The 20324-nt window shown below is 43.5% G+C and overlaps 1 long non-coding RNA gene across 2 annotated transcripts; it reads right to left on the bottom strand.

The window, feature by feature from the left end:
* Positions 1-1491: 1491 nt before the first annotated feature.
* Positions 1492-16205, bottom strand: LOC138923770 (uncharacterized). Of its 2 annotated transcripts, XR_011437880.1 has the most exons (4): positions 16080-16205; positions 6499-7922; positions 5859-5940; positions 1492-2081 (listed from the first exon to the last, which is right to left on the bottom strand). It is a non-coding gene; the product is annotated as an uncharacterized lncRNA (long non-coding RNA). The 2 variants fall into 2 exon arrangements; XR_011437879.1 differs by lacking the exon at positions 1492-2081 and having other exon boundaries at positions 4831-5940.
* Positions 16206-20324: the final 4119 nt, after the last annotated feature.

The raw sequence follows: 20324 nt of genomic DNA, 5'->3' as shown, positions 1-20324 counted from the left end.
CCTAAAATATTTACTATCTGGCCCTTTACAGGAGAAGATTGCCAACTTCTGTTCTATAGCATATAGAGAACCCAGTCATGACAGAGATAATAGAACACATACTCCTTTCAGCCCTGGTCAATTGTGACGCAGAGAGAAGGGCGCGAGAGGCTCAGACATGCGTGTCTCGTTGTGTCCTGTATGAGTGGGTCCTCCAGGGGGTCTGTAGGAAAAACATCCAGATGTAAGGGAATCTGAGGTCACCAAGGGTGGAGGGCTAGAGACATTCTTCTCTGGGGAGGAGAGGTAGGGGCGGCAAGCCTCTAGGAGAAGACCTGCACCCAGGCACTGCCAACATGGCAGGGCACGATACTACAGCGCTGCTAGCAAGACCGCTACATAGATGAGCTGGGGCGGCTCCTTCAGTGGGGCCTGCGGGGGCTCAGAAGGTCCTGTACACTTTGGTAAACAGGAGCACAGAGGTGGGCATGTCCAGGACAGCAGCTTGGAGAGTTTACTACCAGGGAAAATGTCTGGAACTAGACACACCCTTGTGGCCATCATTCTAGACACTGGGCCAGAGGCCTCAGTCCTGAGTAGAACAATGAGAATCTGAAGCTCCCTAGGTGAATACAGGCCCCCAGGTCATGCAAGCTGCAAACTCCCCCTCTCTCCCCAAGAAAAGCAGGAGAGGAGAGTTGAGTCATCTAAGGGAGTAAAAGAGATGGCTTAAACTAAGTGAGACTGTGTTGCCATCAACTGCAGCAAGTTAAGACTTTGTATCTGAACCCTCCCCCGGCTCCCTCCCCCACAACTAATCAACAAGGTAGGTCTGAGGAATGTCAGACTATTTATAGGAAATAAACTACACTTTTTTGCATACTTGAATGTAGAGCATGAATTTTAGACCCTGTTACAGTGAGATTCTCTGAATTTCTTAGATTCTTTTAAGTTAAATCCATGTTGTAAAGGTCTTAACATCACTGCCAGGTCTTAACATCAAACTTCTAATAGGACTAGAATGAACCTCCTTCTTGAGAGATGGAGGGCATTCCTGTGGTGGGTCATAAAGTGAAGTTTATGAGCAGTTTGGGTAGTGGTTTGGATTGATAATGACCTTGGGCAATGCAGTGTAATATAATGTCGAAAGGAAGCTGTTAAGGCCAGGTTCCTCCCAAGGAAATAACAGTGGAGTTAATTCAGATGACTCCCTAGCAAAGTTTCTGCCTCTATCCTGACAACACTACCACTCTGTTCTACGTGTTGAAGAATGCAGGGCCGCTTTCCCTATTTGCTGATGAACGAAGCATTGGATCTTGGAAAACAGAGCTGAAGGAGTAGTTTTTAGCTGGTGGGTTCAAGTGCAGGAGGTGTGCTAGTGTGATTTTTCTCTAGTTTGGGCCCTGACATGGTTAGCTGTAACTGCCTGAAGACCTTGGGCAGGGGGATCCTAGGTTTGCAAACAAAGGCACCCTTTCTCTGGGAGCCCTAATGGGTTCATGTGGGGTGTGGACAACACCATCCAGAAAGACTGAGCTATTAGTAGACAAAGTGTCTACCTTAGACCAAATTTTAAGGTGGGTTATCTATTTCTGTGTAACAAACCAACCCAAAATTTAGTGTCTTAAAACAGCATCAATTTTATTCTCTCTCTTGATGCCATGGGTTGACTGAGCTCAGTTGGGCAGTTCTTCTGCTCCATGTGATGTCATCTAGAGTCACCGTCATCTGAGGGCTCATCTGGTTTTAGAAAACCCAAGATGGTGCTGAATCCTCAGTGGGGGCTGTCGACCAGAGCACCTACGTTCTCTTCCACATAGTCTGTCGATGTGGCTGAGATCTTTCACGGCCTGGAGGCTGGGTTCCAAGTGGGAGCATTCCAAGGGCAAGCATTCCAAGGAGAAGGAAGTGGGCGTTCCAAGTCTCTTAAGCCCCAGATTTAGGATTCTAGAATTTCACATCTGTCACATTTCATTGCTCAAAGCAACACAGGGCCAACCCAGATTCAAGGGGAGGAGAAATAAGCCATACCTTTTGACATGAGGAGTGGCATGGATATCCACGGAGGAGGGGTTTTGTTGGAGGCTGTATTAGTTAGGATTCTCCAGAGAAACAGAACCAATAGGATGCAGAGAAAGAGAGAGAGAGAGATTTATTTTAAGGAACTGACTCATGCAATTGTGGAGGCTGACAAGTCTAAAATCTCTGCGGGAGGCCAGTAGACAGGAGACCTAGGGAAGAATTGCAGTTAGAATCTGAAGGCAGTCTGTTGGTAGAATTTCTCCTTGCTCCGGTTTCCCATGCAAAATGTCAGTCTTTTTCTATTAAGGCCTTCAACTGATTAGAAGAGTCCCACCCATATTATGGAGAACAGTCTGCTTCACTCAGCGTTTACTCATTTAAACGTTAATCTCAGCCAAAAAATACTTTCACTGCAGCATCTAGAATAACGTTTGACTAAATATCTAGATACCACGGCCTACCAGTTGACACATAAAATTAAGCAGCACAAGGACTAACCTTAGAACCCAGGTACCACAATAGGCCAATGTTCTTTCTGTTCACACCTCTTCTGATCACCCCCTCCTCCCATCCTTCCACCCCTGCTGCTTCTCTGTATCTTCCTTTCTCTACTTTTATTCCTTTTTGACTCCAGGCACCTCTTCTCTGGCTCAACCTCCTGTTGTGTGTCCTGTCTCTCTTCTACTGCTTTATTTTCCATTGGCAGCAAAGTTAATGAAATATTTCCAACCTCGGCTATTATGCAGAGATGCCTCATTTGTTTGGCACTCAGGGAATGAAGTATTCGAAGGACAGTGGTGAGTGAGGTGGAAAGAACACCAGGCGCGGGAGCAGGGCAGGCCCCCCGGTGCTGCAGGACATGAGCGGCGACTTCACTTCTCAGACTTTAAGCTTCCCCTCCTGTTTTAGGTTGAGGATTCTAGACCCCTTGTCCATGTCTCCACTGGAAAATACCAGAGGAGCCCAAGGTTCTCCCTCTCCTCTCAGGCACCATATGTGCTCTGCAACAATGGCCATCTGGGGATACTGTTGTCTTTTTTGTTTTGCTTTGTTTGAAAAAGCAGAAATTTCTGAGTTGATAGAAGGAGAAAGTGGCACCTTGTCCAGACAGTGGGAAAAGCTATATTTTTAACAGGTGGCACTTGGAGGGTGCCGGTCAAATCTTTGTAGGTAAACAACTGCCACCTGCGTTTATGTGGGAACGTGGGTTATCCTCTGAGCTGTGTGGAAAATCTCTCACAAAACTAGTTTCACGTCCTTCACCCAGTGCCTGGCTGGGATGAATGCAGAGCAGGAATACCCATTTTTGCGATTTCTAAAAGCTTTTCCAACGTGTATATTTTGACTCAGGGCACTCCTTTTGTTTGAATTTTTCTCTCTTCCTGGGAATGACTGTTAAAATGTGCACACACACACACAACTGCAGTGGGTTGTTGAAGAGCTAGAACACTTCTGACCAACAACTAGTGGAAGAGTAAACATTACCTCAGGTATCTGACAGAAAGATAACAGGTGGAGAAAACTCAAAGTCAGAAAAACTGGGTTTAAAAAAACATATGGGAGGGCCAGCCCCATGGCCTAGTGGTTAAGTTCAGCGTACTCTGCTTTGGTCGCCTGGGTTTAGTTCCTGGGCACAGACTACTTGTCAGCAGCCGTGCTGTGGCAGTGACCCACATACAAATAGAGGAAGATTGGCAAGGGATGTTAGCTCAGGGCAAATCTTCTTCAGCCAAAAAAAAAAAAAAAACCCCATATAGGAGTCTCTACAAATATGTATGTAAAGGCCCAGAAAAAATTCTAGAGGGATAACCACCCCATATACCCATGTTACACTGGGAGAGGGATGTATTGGCATGGTGAAGGGGGCATTTCACACTTCATTCTACATATTTCTGTGTTGTTTTAGTATCTTATACCAACCAAAAGTTCATGTTTTTCTTTAATTTTTAAAATTGCAGAATATATATTAGTTTGCTAGGGCTGCTGTAACAAAGTACCACAAACTGTGTGGCTTAAACAACAGAAACTTATTGGCTCACAGTTCTGGAGGCAAGGTGTTGGCACAGCTGGTTCCTGCTGAAGGCTTTGAAAGAGAATCTGTTCCCTGCCTTTCACCTAGCTTCTGGCAGTTTTGACCGTCCTTGGCTCGTAGAAGGATCACTCTGATCTCTACCTTCATCTTTACGTGGCATTCACCCCATGGGTGTGTCTGTGTCCAAGTATCCCCTTCTTAGAAGGACACCAGTCATATTGGATGAGGGACCCTCCCTACTCCAGTATGATCTCATCTTAACTAGCTACATCTGTAAGGACCCTATTTCCAATAAGGTTACATTCTGAGGCACCTTGGAGGGGGATGAGAGCACTTCAACATGCGAATTTTGGGGGGGAGAGACAATTCAATCCTTAACAGAGCATAAAAACAAAATGAGTGTCTTGTAACTACTTTTTAATTAAAAACAATTTTTGAAAGAATTGTGGTCATCACCCTGCTGTGCACAAGCTCCAGCAGGACCGTAGACCAGAGATCATCTTCTCTACGCTTCCCTTCTGCATCTATAAAATGGAGCCAAGAATATCTGCCTTGGAGTTGTGGTCACAGTCAACCAATACAATACACTTCCTACTCTGCAGAGGTCTATGTTGAGGTAAGTTGATGGATGCCCAAGCAGGGGAGCACAGCCGCTCACGTGCTGTGACTGAAGATGAGATGCCCAGCCTCAAAAAGCATGCACCTTGAAGAGTGAAGAGAACCATGTGTCTAGCCCTTGTGACCAAGAGATGTCAGTTGTCACATTAGCTTTCCCTCAAAACTGTAAGGTGCCATTGTGGGTTGAACCTGTGGGAAGGGACATTAGGCATAAAATTTGGGTTTCTAAGACTTTAATTCAGTTCACAGAATCTCCCTTTTCATTTGAACACATCTGTATTTTCTGAACTTCAAAATGTGGTCAAGAGGATGCACGAAAGTTATGGGGAAATAGATTTGTGACCTTGGCTTAAAGCAACCGTTCTTAATCTTATCTGGGTCACAAATTCTTTGTGGAGAATCTGATTAAAGAAAAAAAAACAATCCATGGATGCTCACCTCAGAAAAAGGCACCAAGAAAATTCTGCATGTAATTTCAAAGAGTTCAAGAACCTTATGTTCAGAATCTCTGATTTGAATAAAAGTTATTAAGACAGAAGACACTTGAATACGCAAAGAAGCCTTAAGAAAGGAAATACTTTAGGATTCAGATTCTTTCTGGTTCAATTAAAAAAGAATTCATCCTCGTTCTCAGTAAAAGAGGATGAATTGCAAATACTTTCCACACATTCCTCATTGGCTTGTGGTGTCCTGCGAGCCCCGACTTTTGTGATCTTGAACTGAAGTGTTCTGAGAGGCACCCTGACAGATGACTCTCAGTTAACTCCCAGTGATGCGTACCGATAGTCAAAACAGTGACACTGTCACTTGGGCCTTTGTCTCAGGGAAGAGGTGCCTAACAGTGCAAAAACAGGCTCTTTGAGTCTCAGTTTAGGCCTGCAGGTCTGGAGAGTAGCTGATAATGTACGAGCATGGCTTCCTGAGAGGCACCCTGGAGAGCAGCTGGTGCACAGAGTTGCACCATTGGAAGGGAAGAGAGGAGTCTTAGAAGTTGGGAGTCCCTGAGATAGGAGACTCAGGGCCTTGCCTCTTCCCCCACTGGGGTGGGGAAATAAAACCTCCAGATGGGTTGAGGGAACTGATGTCCGGGCAGGTCTGCAGCCTCATTTCCAGCTGTGTCTACTCTGAGAGGTAGGCCTGCGCTCCCTGTGCCTTAGCATGATTCAGGAGTGGTGGGATGTTTTGCATGCACCAAAGAGTGACTCACAGGTGGTCATGGGTCTTAGGCAGATCCATAGGGCTTTCTTCCCATCAGGGTGTTCCAGAAGTAGCAGATGATTCCTGAGAACCTGTGAGAACATAGGAAGGGCTCGAGGCAAGCTGGACCTGGAAGGGCTTTTTGGTTGGGAATGCAGCACAATTCTACCCAACTCACCGATGACGAAAGACACTTGGGTGTCTCTCCAAGAGCAGAAGGTAGAATGACCTCAGTGGGACCTTGGCAGTATATACACCTTTCCCTTCTCAGCCACTATCTCCCAGCTCAGATGCAACCCCATATATACCGAATGACTGAGATGAATGGGAACTCCAAATAGAAACAGAAATTGAGTTTTGCTATATATATAAGTTTCATTTCTTTCTTTTGATGGGGTTCAGGACACGCTATCCCAAAATATGGTACCTTGGCATATGAAATATCTTAAGCTGAAGGAATTTTAAAAAATAGCAGCAGCAGGAAATTTCCTCTGACTTCCCTCCTTTTGCCTTTCTTCCCTGCAACAAGTCATAAAACACCCAAGTGAAAGTTACTCTGCCTGTGCCAGGAAGAGGGAAGACATTCTTATCACCAGAGACAGGGAATTTGGGGCCCCAAAATCTATACAAACAAACATTGTTAAACTCACCTTTATCTTCCTAGTTACTTCTTCACCATTGACTACTTTTGGCCTAGACCCATTTGTCTTGTCAATTCTTCACAAATTTATTGTTTCTTTGTCTAAAAAGTATAAAAGCTTCCTGCTTTGGTCATTTCTTCAGGTCTTCATTCTCTTGTGAAGGCTTCCGTGTATAGGTAAAAATTCAACAAATTGTGTATGCTTTTCTCCCATCAATCCATCTTTGTCAGTTTAATTTATAGACTCACCCAGAGATTCTAAGAGGATTGAGAAAACTTTCCCCTCCCCTACAGTTACCAAAGACCATGGCACTCTGAGCCCGCTGTGTTTTCTTGTAGACCTACGCAAAGGAGAAATCTGTATTACTTTGGTCCAAGGACATCTCATTGTTCTTTTCTTAGAAAATTTGTATAAATTAACCTCAATAATACTTGTCAGTAGCCTGGGTTTTCTCATTCTTCCAGAGTTATGGGGTTACCCTTTTTTGTAATATTGAACGAAAGTGACCTGAGCCGTCAGCCTACGTAGAGTGAGAAACCCAGAGTCCCTTCAGACATCTCTGGGAATCCCCAGAGGGCTGATGCCCCTCCAGCTCTATCGCCTCCTTCCTCAGCCTCAGGTCTGTCTTTCCACTGCTGTGTGTGGAGCTTCCGTTCTGTATCCCGTCACCTCATATCACAGATCACCCCGTTGTGCCCTCCCAGAGGACTATTGCCATAAGGCTGCGTTTGTAGCAGATTTTACAGAAGGTTTAGGAGGGAGAACAGGAGGAGTTACAGCACAGACAACAACTCGTAACTGGATATTGGACATTCCTCGGCCATTTCTGCTGCCGCGACACCTTGCTGGCCTTTGCTCTCTCTTCCTTCCCCAGCCTCTGCCAGGATCTCCCCTGGGTGACTTTCTCTTCTCTTTGTAAAGGAACGTAGCCCTTTGCTCTGCTTCCTTCTTCAGCATTCTGCCCTGGAGCCTCATTTCTCATATCTAAATGGGCAATCAGGAGCAACAAAAGGCCCTTCTTAGGGGGGTTTCCATCATCAGGCTTTGAAATAACAATTGGTTTTCTTTGCTGCATGCAGTCCTTCAGTCTTTCTCCAGTGAGAACAAACGGGCACAAAAGCCACCCTGAATTTGGGGAGGCAGATATTCCTGGCAGTTTACAACCTTCAGACTGTCCTCCTGCCCTGGCCATCATCTACTTCCCAGCCACTTCTGAACGGGGCGAGAGAGCAGCAATACAGCATGGCCACTTTGTTCGTTTCGGCCATCGCTCATATCGACCCAGAGGCTGCAGACCAATTGGTTTTGTAGCAATCCACAATCCCGGTTGAGACAACCAAAACAAATGGGCAGCCAGCATCATCTAGTCTTTTCACATGCAGGAGCACAGCCACATCCTTCCACAGGAAGAATTACATACCTGAGCTCCTTAACTGTGGGAACGAAAAAAAAGAAGTGTTGAGAGAGGAGAAACCCTATAAAAAATGGCTGAAGACAGCAGTCACACAAAGCTGTGGAGCTGCCTGGAATACTAAAAGCCAAAAACAAGGCAACAGTAATTACCAACATAAAAATGTTAGCTTTATTCTCTTCTCAGGTTTCACATCTTACGTGCTGCACTCTAGCATTTCGGCTAGAAGGAATTTACTTAGGGAAAATTGAATATGCTATTACCTTTAAAATCGTCTGGTTTAATTTTAAGAATGCTTTTAGTTAAGGGAGAAAATAATGTGAGGGAATATTGGTACAGCTCTTATTACAATCTGGAGCAACTCGGGTAGACTGGACCAGAAGGTACCCACTCTCTACCCTCACACTAGCCAGGGTCGTGTATGTGGGCAGAGTGTCTGACTGCTGAGAAGGTGTGCAGGGGGCCGAGCTCACATAGATCCCTCATCCACAGCCTGTGGAACCTGGGACAACCGCCACTGGAATCAATTCTCCTCCGCCATATTGAGCTGAGCTCCTGCCATGTCTCCAGCATGGGAAGAGACCCTTTTAAGAATCTGAATGACCTGGAGACAGTCCCTGTGACAGGATGCTTCACAGCTTACTTCCTTTGGGAGGTGACTCCTCTGCAATAGGACGTTTGCTCTAAAGGCCTATTTTACAAAGTATACCCATAAATAAATTTCCATCTTCTGAAAGCACTGGTGTAACTGGCTTATTAAATTAGCCCGCCAAGTTGGCTTACTAAATTAAAGGACACTAGTGTTTTGGGGGCAAGTTTTGAGGCAGAGGTGGGGTAGGAGGAGGGCCTACTTCAACATCAGTGCTTAAAATGCCCTTTCAGTTAAGGTGCAGCTACACAGCAGAGTACTATGCAGCTGCAAAGAGGAATGAGGTCATGCTCAATGTACTGGCAGGGTGAGATCTCCGGGATATATTTCTGAGTAAAAAAAGCAGAACAATTTTTATAGTATACCACCATTTGTGAGGAGCGGGGAAAAACAAGAATATATGTGTATCTGTATATGATTTTATTTGCGTGAGGTGCTTTGGAATAATCTATAAAAACCAAAAAACCCAGACAACTCCCAGTAGGCAGGAACGGAGTATGATGGGGTAGGGAAAGGGTTAGATGGAGATGGGGTGAAAGTGAGATTTCTTAATGTCTTTCCTGTTATATTGATTTGATTTTTGAACATGTGTATATACTAGCTATTCAAATACATAAATAATTTTAATAAAGCAAAATAATTAATAAACCATTTGTCTCTGCCACTAACTGAACTCCTTTGTGTCTTTTGAGGCCCAACTCAAAAGTCACCACATTGATTTCTTCATTAACAAACATGAAAACCTGCTATGTGCTAAGCACTGTGCAAAGTGCCAGCCAGACCCCGGGGATGTCGTGGTGAGCTGGGCACACACAGCTCTGCCTGCAGGACACTGGCAGCTTGTCTGGCAGCTGGGCAACCAAGCAGAGAGCTTGCTGCGGCGGGAGAAGACTCCCGGAGTTTCCTTGAACCCTTGCACCCTTCGTCTCCCAATCCCACAACTCTGTCCTCTGGGCTCCCAGACATGGTGGCTCCCTCCTTGATAAGGATTTCCACCTGTTTCCTGTGTCTGTCACTTCTGGCCTGAGAGTTCCTATAAGGTGGGAGCCCTTATGGATACATCTCTAGGTCCTCATACACCAGTTCATGATACTCAGTGGGCACCCAGGGAATGCTGTTTGAATGAAGGGATTAACGAGATGCCTCCCAGAGTGGGCAGCCTAGAGAGCAGCAAGAGGAGAGTGGGTCCCGGGAGGGAAGAGGGACGGCTCCTAGTGATGGACAGTGATGCTAAAGGCTCTGGAGGAGTGTGGGTGTGGGGAGGTACGGCAAAGTTCAAGGCTTGTGCCTTCTTAATGAGGTCTAGATAGGAATGGTTACCCTCATCAACCTCTGCCCTGGAGCTGGGTCGCTCTCTGAAACCCAAACAAACATATCAGCCCAGGACTGATCAGACTCTGAATCTAGAATACTGGGCTGGTGGAGTACGTGCAAAACTACCTGTGTATCTTCCAGTTCAGCAGGTTCTTCTGGGTCACCACTGCTTACTATCTGGGGACATTAAGATCATTAAACATAGTAAATACACATGATGTCAAGTTCAAGTTGAACGGCCTGAAATACCAAGAAATAGAGGTTCAGACCAAGAGATAGGCCATTACTTGTCTTAGAGATTTACCTACTATACTGCCTGAACTGATTCTTAACTTGAAGAGTTTCAAACCCAAGCCCCTGTTTTTCAAATGTGGCACCTTGACTCATTTACTGAAAAGAAAAACATTTCTTTAAGCTTCGTGTCTTTCTTAGTTATGGATTGCCTTCTGGGGTCAATTTTAAAAGCAATTTGCCATGATTTAGCCTCTGGACTCCTATTCACAGCAGCACATGTCAGGGAGATAATTCTCCCAGCTTGGTCATCAAAGCAACCTCTATACTTACCAGGTGGTTCCTGCACGGTAAGCATTTATTTATGCCTGTCATGCCAATTCACAGAGAGAGGCTAGCCAACGAAGGCACTCTCCCCTCTTGCTTTTAATTACTGTAGGCTCAGGGATGAATGAAAGTCCTTGGTGAGTGGACACAAAGGGCCAGAGTCACCAAGGGAAGGTTGCCTGAACTGTCAGCTTCATCTTTGGACCTGATAAGCCACAGGCCAAGTTGAAAAGAAAGTCACCGAGCTTGGTCAGCAGCCTGGGGGCTGCTAGCATCAGCATTACGCTAATGAGACAGAGACAAATTAAAATCGTTTTCAGGATCAACAGCTGTCCTTGGGCCTCCTGCTCATAACTGGCTCTGTGTTTTCCAGGGGCTGCTGCAGGTGCAGCTCTGGCAGGAGGGAGAAAAGGAGGTTTGACATGAGAGGGAGCCCGGACGGGGTGGGTCTCTCCAAAGCTACCTCTCTTACCCTAGTTCTACATGAGAGCCGAGGGCCAGTCACAGAGTCGAGACAATAGGAGGGAGAATTGATCCCAAACAGAAAAGAATAAATCAGGAAGCTGGGAAACACAGCTGCACAATGAACAGAAAACTCAGACAAGGTAACAAGTAAGGGTGATCTAATGGAAAGAAATGAATAAAGAAAGAAGTGGGAAAAGTTGGAAAAGGACACACATGGGTGGTTTAGGATGGTTGGAGGGTGTGGAACCGGACAAAAGAGGAGACATATAAAAGACATAGAAAACAGAAAGTGAGGTGAGGAATTTATATATGTATATACCACACATAAGTATATGTATGTATATGTATACATGTATATATTCGTACATATATAAATATACAAAAATAAATAATATATGCTCATTATAATAAAAGAACATGTAAAATGTAGAACATTAATATCCTCTATAATTTCCACCTACACACCTTCCCTCAAAATAACCACTGTTAACAGTTTGGTGCCTGTGCTGCCGGGTTTTTCCTTTTTCCCATGTGCCTGTCAGTGTGGGTGTTACTATGTGGAAGATAGATTAGGGTAAGCGAGAACAGAGGGAGCACTGTGGGGAGGTGGTTTTGATGGGCAGACATGGCCGACGCTGCCAAGGCCTTGCCAGCTCCTCTGGAGGCCGTGTACTGACCAGTCCCATACAAGTGACAGCTCTGGAACATGGGCTGGGGGACGATCTCTTGCTTCGAGAGCCTGTGCGCAGCTTGTGGAGCAGGACAGGATGCTAGAGAGCCAATGCCCCAGGGGTGACCTTCGCCAGTGCAGGTGGGCCCTGGGGGATAACTCTCCAGCTTTCTCCCCACTCAGGGGCCCATTCTGAGGTGTGCTCCATGGAGTTTCTCAAAGGGTCCTGGTGGGATTCAGCTCTGGTGCCCCCATGGTAACCTGCTCATTAAGGCACATTTACTACATTTCCTTTCTTCCCTATCTCACTTTCCCACTTCCAAAAAAGTAAATAAAGCAAAAACCCCCAAATTATTTGTACCCATATCCTTGCCTCAGAGCCTGCTTTGGAGAAAACTGAAGCTGGGATGGGACAGAAGGCAACAGTAGTGGGAACAGGGAAGGGGGACAGGTCTGTGACATACTGAGGAGGCGGAGTGGTGGCCATTTGCCCATGCAAAGGGCAAGGAGTGGGGTGAGGAAGAAGGGTATGCCATGGTGGACTGACAAATAAATTCCCACCTGGTTTTTAAAAAGAGCACCTTATGATGTTGCTTTAGAGTTACACTCCATTCACTCCAGATGGGGTGAATGAAAAGCTAAAAATATGCATAATAGAATGGAAAATCTAGATGTAGAAGGAATTTAGGCGAAGATTATGAGAAAAGAAAGTCTAAAATGAGAAAACAGCAAAAAGTCCATGAGAAGTAATTACACAAACTACATGAGAATTAATTGCAGGGATAAGAAAATGGGAGAAAAGTGACATAGGATGAATGAGGTAATGGGTAAAACGAGATGAAGAATGGACAAGGAGTGAGGAAATATAACAAATGAGATGGGGAATAACGTAGTGAATGAGAGAAAAGATTACACAGTAAATTAGGGATGTTCATTTTACGGGCAAGGAAGTGAGGAAATGGAAGGGAATATTAATAAAATTAATCACGGCAACCAAAGCTGTGGGAAAATGGATAATGAATGAATAAGTGAGCAGAAAGAATGGGTGAAGGAATGCGAAAATGAAAACAAAAAAAGAAGGCCCCAAATGATGGAGTGATTGAGACCATGAAAATGGCAGTAGAGAAAGAACGGGCAGCACTAAAGATGGAAATAAAATTAAATTAAGGAATATTGGATGAGAAATTAGCAGAACGAGAGAAAAAAGATCTGCTGTAAAGAAATGAAGAGAAGGAATGGATACTTCTTTCCAAACTCTAATCAAAACCTTTTGGGAAGTTCTGAAGTTCCCTCCTGGAGCTGCCTGCTGCGTCCCCTCCAGCTGGATCCAGATGGCTGGCCAGCCCTGGGGGAGAAGAGCCAGGAACGGGGAGGCAGTGAGGAATCGCAGCCAGGAAAGCACAAAAATCACTGAACTGCGGAGATGAAGCCAAAGATAATCTCCACTTAAAGGTCCGCCGAAAAAGATAAAAACCCTAAACTTTATACTGCGCCATGTCATTTTCCACCTGTCTGAACTTTAAAATCAATCGGTTTACTTCCCTAATATTAATTTATCATAAAAGGAATTAAATACAGAAATGAGCCTTGCTGTTATTATTAGCAGACCATTAAATGAAATAATAATTGTACTGCAGTAGGTTACTGAGTGTCTCTCCAAATCTTTTTAGTTTGGCACATGTTTATCGATCCAACTAGAGACATTTCCCAGCCTCCCTTGCTACTAGGTGTAGCCGTGGGACTATTTGGACCAATAGACTGTGAACAGAATTGAAGTACATCACTACTGCGTCTTGCCTTTAAAAGAACTGGCTAGGATTCCACTTTCTTTCTTCATTGCTGCTGGCTGAGAGAGGGCGAAGGTGGGAGCAATAGTCACTTCAACCCAGCAATGGAAGCCACATGAGAGCGTGGCAGGCAGAGCAGAGCGTTCCTCCAGATCTGCACCACACACGTATGGACTTTATGTGAGAGGGGCGTTCTCTCTTAAGTGACTGTACTTTGATGTTTCATTGTTGTATCAGCTTAGCCAGTACTCTAACTAATACGTTAACTGATCTCAGAGTTTGAAGATACTACTGTCTGCTTATTAACACAACATACACACACCCACACACACGCCCACACACACACGGTACTAGTCCAGAAGTAGGAAGGGACATATTCACATTCTTGTGGGATCTTCCTCATGGCCACTAACACATGTTTAAACTTTTAACTAATTTTCTCACTTTCTGTATTTCAGGAAGACTGCCCCAGTTAAGGGCAAGGTGTGTGTCTCCAAAAAAGCACACCTTGACTATGTGCTCTAATCCTTGAGGGAAGTTACCTCATATTGTGAAGTGACTTGAGGGTCAAAGAGAGGAGTTTAAGACTTAAGAGCACGGATTCCAGAACCAAACAGCCAGCGTTCTCATCTCAGTTCCACCACTTACTAACTTTGTGACCTTGGGAAATTACGTACTTCTCTGTGCCTCAGTTTCATCATCTGTAAAAGGGGGTAATAGTGCCAACCTCACAGCTGTGGTGGGAATGATTTCAAGTAAAGCACTTAGGAGAGTGGCTGGAACATAGTAAGCACAAAAGAAGTGCTTGCTATGATTGCTTTTGTTATGATTACTAGCATTTTGTGATCTCTAGAGTTGTTTGTAGAGCGGCCTTGGTGGGCAATATCCTCATTTGGCAGATGAAGAAAATGACTTGTTAAAACCCATATTCCTTTCTTAGAAGAGGATCCAAGGACTGCTAGAGCCATGGATGGAAAATCTCATTTATTAGAAGTTGAAGTTTTCCCCAAGTTTTATCTTAAAAGGTGTCTTTGAATCACCAAGATGGAGAACTTTACCATAAACCCTGAAGTGCTAACTATAAGCCTCATTATCAACAAGCACTTGTTAAGAGACTGGAACACAAATACAATTAAGTTAGCTCAAATCACGTGAGAGAGAGTTAATGCAACTTCCCCAAGTCACATAGTTAGTGTGTGAAGCCGAGATGAGAACCCTGGCATTTTCGTTCTGGAATCTCTGCTCTTAACTCTTAAAGAACCCCTGAGTGTCACCTCACAATTTATCCATAATTTAAGCCAAATTTTGCCTTTTATAGCACTAAACCCAGGAGAGGAATTTGATTAGCTGGTATTAGGTCTGATGTCTGCCCTTGGGCCAATCAGCTGTGGCCACAGGACTGGGTCACTTGATACAGTTTGACTTCCCAGACCTAACCTATCAGAGGAGGCTATGGGTGGGAGTAGTTCCAAGAAGAGAGAGCTTTAAGCACACAACCACCCAAAAACCTATTTTCTAGAGCTAAAACGTGCAAAGGAAACTTAGATTGATGATTAGATAAGAAAGTAAATTGGCCTGTTCATGGGGATAGTTTAGGGAGAGAGAGAAAGAATTGGCTGCCACCACCTTATAGGTAGGTCATGGAGCCCATGAAAGGAGATGACAACACCCAGAGAGAGAATATAAAGAACATAATGTCTACAAAACTGCAGTGAACGGGAGAAGAGAGTCCCATTAAAGAGACTGAGCGTCATGGTATCAAATGTTCCAGAGAGTCAAAACATAATGGGACTCAGAACTGTCCTCAGGATCTGTCAATTAGAAGGTCTGGCAATGTTCATGGGAGCAAATTATTGGAAAAGCAGCCTGAGATAGACAGTAAGTGTTGATCAGAGGATTATGAAGGCTAGAAAGTAGAGGCAGCTAGTACAATTACCTTTCACACTCAGCTTGGAAAGAAAAGAGTCATAGGACAGTAGGTAGAAGGAGACGGATGCAGGGAGAGGGTTATTAAAATTTTGTTCTTTAAGAATAGAGTCTTGAGCAAGTTTTACAAGCTGAGGAGAGGAGAGTCCATAGAAAAGAATTGGTTGAAGATGAGACAGAGTGGTTAATTGATGGAGATGTTACCAGAGTAGAGGATTATGGGGTTGATTTTGGTTAGGAAGAGGGTGACATCTTTTAATTACCAACAAGTTTCATAGAATAGATGACCAAAGTCAAACTAGTGTGGAAAGGTACTTGAGGAGCCCCCGAATATTGTGGTTATATTTGTTTCTAAATTTTATTTTAACTCAGGATAACACATGCATGTAGTTAGAGAAAAAAGAACATGGATGGGTTTGTAATAAAATCAATAATCCCCCGCTCCACCTTTCAACATCCTCATCCTCCATCCAAAGGCAGTCACTTTTAACACTTATAAATTTTCTTGTTTTAGTTCTTTCTGCATTTACATACAAGTTTTTTCAGAATAATATGCCTGTATTACTATTTTTAGGTTATCAAATATCGATACTGTTTGGCGCCCTCCCAAAGGCCCCTCCCAATAAAGTTCTATCACTATTTTTATTCCTTCCACTGATTACTTTCGTAAATCTAAATACTATTTCCAAGACTTTATTGTTTCATCCCTCCACCCATCATTCCAAAAATATCTGTTGAGCGTCTGATATGTGCCTGGTCCTCTTGTAGGGACTGGCAATCTAGCAGCGAATGCTAGTCGAGGCCACTTACCTTAGAGTTTCGGGGAGACCAATGCATTATAGATGGTATCTCTCAACTCCCCATTTTGTTGGATGAGGATACCAGCACCTCTACCTTCTTCCTCACCTCTTCTACCCTCCTTTTCCATTTTCCAACTTCGCCACTTGTGCTTTAACTTTACATTGCCAGAACATTATGTTCTGCAAACATAACGATTTCTTGGGTTATGTTTATAGTTGATAGTAAAAGATGAAAATCAATAAACAGTGCTTTCATTGTTGTGTTTAAGTAAATATTGTTCACAGCACAGCAGGTAGAACATGGTGATTGTGCCTCCCGTCTCAGGCAATATTTCATAGCGCTAAGATGCTGGAGCCAGACTGCCAGGGTTTGAGGCTGGCTCTGCTACTTACTAACTGTGCACTCTGGGCAAGTTCTTTTATATTCTCTGTGCCTCAGTTTCATCGTCTATAAAATGGAAATAATAATAGTACCTATCTCTGAATTGTTATGAAGATTAGAGAGCTAATAAAAATAAAGTGTTTAGAATAGCGCCTGGTCTAAAGTAAGTGCTCCATAAATGTTACCCATTATACGCACCATTTGTAATTTTTTCCTCACTCCTCTTTGTTTTTCAAGGTGTCTTCTTTATCACCTTCTTAAGTAATTCCACGTTCTCATGGACAGTATTAAATTCCTGGGATGTGCATTTTCCCCAGGTCCCCCACTCTCCTGGAGTTCTTTATCCTCCTGTTAGAAGCTGGACTGCTGGTTCTTTAGGCCTGCTGCACGGTTGTCATGCTAACATCTCCCATCCTTCCTCCCCTGGCTTGCATCCACTGTTGCCTGGGTCTCATGGAAGGTAGGACAGACCACAAAGACCAGCCCAGGTTCAAGGACCGGAAAGATGACAACCTAGAATGGGCAAGATTACTTTGCTTCAGTTTAGGATCCTTTCAAAGGATGCCCATGAGATTAAGGATACACCACGGTGTGCGTGAACTCCCTCCTCTCTCCCCGCTTCAGCGTGTCCTCGCTTTTCATAGAAGTTCAAAGTTCAGTGGTTCCAGTACCCGGGAGAATAAGGAATCTGCTTGGTCAGAGGACACTAAAACTTCAGGCCTTCTGCTTTTTAGCCTCTTAGAGGAGGGGAGCAGTCGATGTCATCTGGACTTAATATTGGGTTCCAGGATCAATATTTCCTACTATTCCATAGTAACAATCCTTACTCCTGTGTTTCGTTTCTTGCTGTGCAGCTAAGCCCACTTGAAGTTTCAGTGCAGCCTCCTCCTTCTTGGTTTTCCTTTTTTTCATTTTTGTTCCCGAGCACATCCTTAAGTAATTTCCTAAGACAAGCACTATGGGATACAAATTTCCAAGGCTTTGTATGTTTAATACTTTATTTTATCCTTCCACTGATAGTTGGATTGAAAGTTTGGCTAGGTATATAATTCTAGGTGGAAATTATTTTCTGTCAGAAATTTACAGGCCCTTCCTCATTGTCTTCTAACTTGGGAAATTCTGAGGCCAGTGTGATTTTTGTACATGACCTGTGGAAGCTTCTCTCTGGGAACTTCTTCAGGTCTTTTCTTTAAACTCAATATTCTGAGATTTCACAATTTGCATGAATGTTTTTTATTTTATCGTGCTGGACATTTGGTAGATCCTAAAAATATGAGCACCCTATCCTTCAGATCTGAGAAATTCTCTCATGTTACTCATTTGATAATTTGTTCCCCTCTGTTTTCTCTCTTCTCTTTTTGATCTCCTCTGAGCCTGATGTCAGACCTCCTAGACTGAGACCCTGCAGCTTTTATCTATTGTCTTATATTTTCCATCTCTTTTTTTATACTTCTTTCTAAGAAAACACTCCAATTTATTTTTGAGCTGCTTTACTTAACTCTTTATTCAACAATTTTATCTAAGAGCTTTTTTTTTTTTTTTTGCATTCTGTTTGGTGTTTATGATGCAATATCTTCTCAAATGTCTCTGAGGATAATAACTAATTTTTTTTCCTTTAGGATCTCTTTTGTTTCTTGAAGTATATGTTCCTTCTGGTGTTATACTTTGTTCCCTCTGTTTGTCTTGGTCCCTTTCTTTCACGTTGATGGCTTTCCTTAGATGTCTCAAAATTCTTGGTTATCCACGTATTTTTAAGGATGAAGCCTTGACATGAGAATCTGAGATGAGTCAGGTTCTTAACCTGATGAGTTATTGATTGGCAGGCTTCACTTTAGGGTATCAGGCCTGAAGTTGGCACTTCCTCGGGGGTTCCATAAATGCCAGAATTCAGAAGGCTTTGCTGTGTATTTATTTCTGTAAAGGACAATCCTCCAATTAGCCTGAGATGAGAAGAGTGTATAAAAGCTCTGTAGTCCTGAGTTTGAATTGAAAATATCGCTGCAAACTCTTCGATCTTACATCTGCAATTCCTTTTTAAAATACAGAGAATCCTGGTTTTCAAGGCCATAGGAGATATTAGAATCTGCTTCTACTCTTGTGCCCAGAGTCCAGTTTGCATGGACTGGCCTCCAGAGTACTCTTTAAAAAAAAAAAACACAAAAATCTTTTCATTTTAGAACAGTTTTAGAGTACAGAAATGTTGTGAAAGTAGTACAGTTTCCATATAGCTCACATTTAATTTCCCCTATTGCTCACATCTTAGATTAGTAGGTACATTTGTTATAATTAATGAACCGATACTGCTACAACATTTTTCCTAAAGCCCATACTTTATTCAAACTTCCCTAGTTCTTCCCTAACGGCCATTTCCATTCCAGGATCCCGTCCAGGGTACCACATTACATTTAGTCATCATGTCTCCTTAGGCTCCCTGGCTGCATTGTTTCTCAGACTTCCTTTGTTTTTGATGACTTTGAGGAGTACTGGTCAGGCATTTTGTAGAATGTCCCTCTTTAGGGATTTGTCTGATGTTTCTCTCATGATTAGACTGAGTTATGGCCTTGTGGGATGAAGACCATGGACGTAAACTGCCACTCTCATTACATGTGTCAAGGGAACACACTGGCAACATGACTTACCACTGCTGATGTTGACCTCGATCACCTGGCTGAGGTTGTGTTTGCCAGACTTCTCCACTGAAAAGTGACTTTTCCTCTCCTTTTCATGCTGTGCTTTTTGGAAGGGAGTAATTATGCTCAGTCCACACTTAAGGAGTGGGAAGTTATGCTCCACTTCCTTGAGGGTGATGTGTCTACATAAGTTATTTGGGATTCTTCTGCACAGAATCCTCTTTGAAAAGCATAAATCAGATTATGTCAAGCCCTTGATTAAAATGCTCTGGAGAGTTCCCAGCTTTCCTAGACTAAAATCTAAACTCCTTACCATGACCACGACCCTATGTCATCTGGTCCCCACTTTCTGTGGTCTCCACGGACCATCGCCCTGTGCGATGTGACCCTGCTCCTGACTCTGGGCTGCCTACCAGGCTCAGCATGATCTGCTCCCTTCTTCTCTCTGACCCCATCCCATTCCATTCTTCCCTTTTCACAGTCACACTGGTGTACTTTCTATTCCTTAAAAATGTCAAGTGCATTTTCATCTTAATGGTTTCACCCTAGCTGTTTCCTCCTATTTTTGCAGGGCTGGTTCTTTCTTGTCATTGACGTCTTAGCCTAAATGTCCCTGACCATATAGGTTAAACCAGACCCCAGCTCACTCTCTCCCAAAGCATCCTGTTTCGTTTTCATCATATTACTTACCATACTCTTAGTGATTTCATGTTCATATTTTATTGTCTACTTTCACCCATCTAGAATGTTCAACTGCTGTGAGAATAGTCTTTATCTGTCTTGCCCCTGGCTATGATACCTATACCCAGAACTGGTTCTGATACAGTGTCAGTGAATAAATAAATGAATTCATTTACCTTCCTCTGGAGGCAGTTAGAGGGAGAGGGTATAAAAATATGAAGTCAGTCTGTCCTCTTGAATCAGAAGTTGCTGTAATTGCTTGAGTAGTTGGAAAAAGGGTTAAAGCTAACGATTAACTGAGAAATTACTAAATAAAGGCAACATGGAGTGCACTTTTTAAAAGGAAATTCATTATGTCATTCTCCCAATAAAGCACAGAGCTCTCCACTGCCTAGCATTTCAGTTTACTTTAGGTTAAGTGAACCATAACTAAGTTGGGAGTTTCATTATATTTGCATGGTTAAAAGCACTGTCACCTCCAATGATGTGTTTTAAATAAAAAGTAGGCTTTCTGGACTTAAAATCTGCACCAATTATATTCCATGGTCAGGGATCGAGTTGA

This window comes from Equus caballus, chromosome 4 (assembly GCF_041296265.1).
Source record: "Equus caballus isolate H_3958 breed thoroughbred chromosome 4, TB-T2T, whole genome shotgun sequence".
NCBI classification, from domain to species: domain Eukaryota; kingdom Metazoa; phylum Chordata; class Mammalia; order Perissodactyla; family Equidae; genus Equus; species Equus caballus.
The sequence above is the reverse complement of the archived record's forward strand: the minus strand, read 5'-3'. Positions and strand labels throughout refer to the sequence as shown.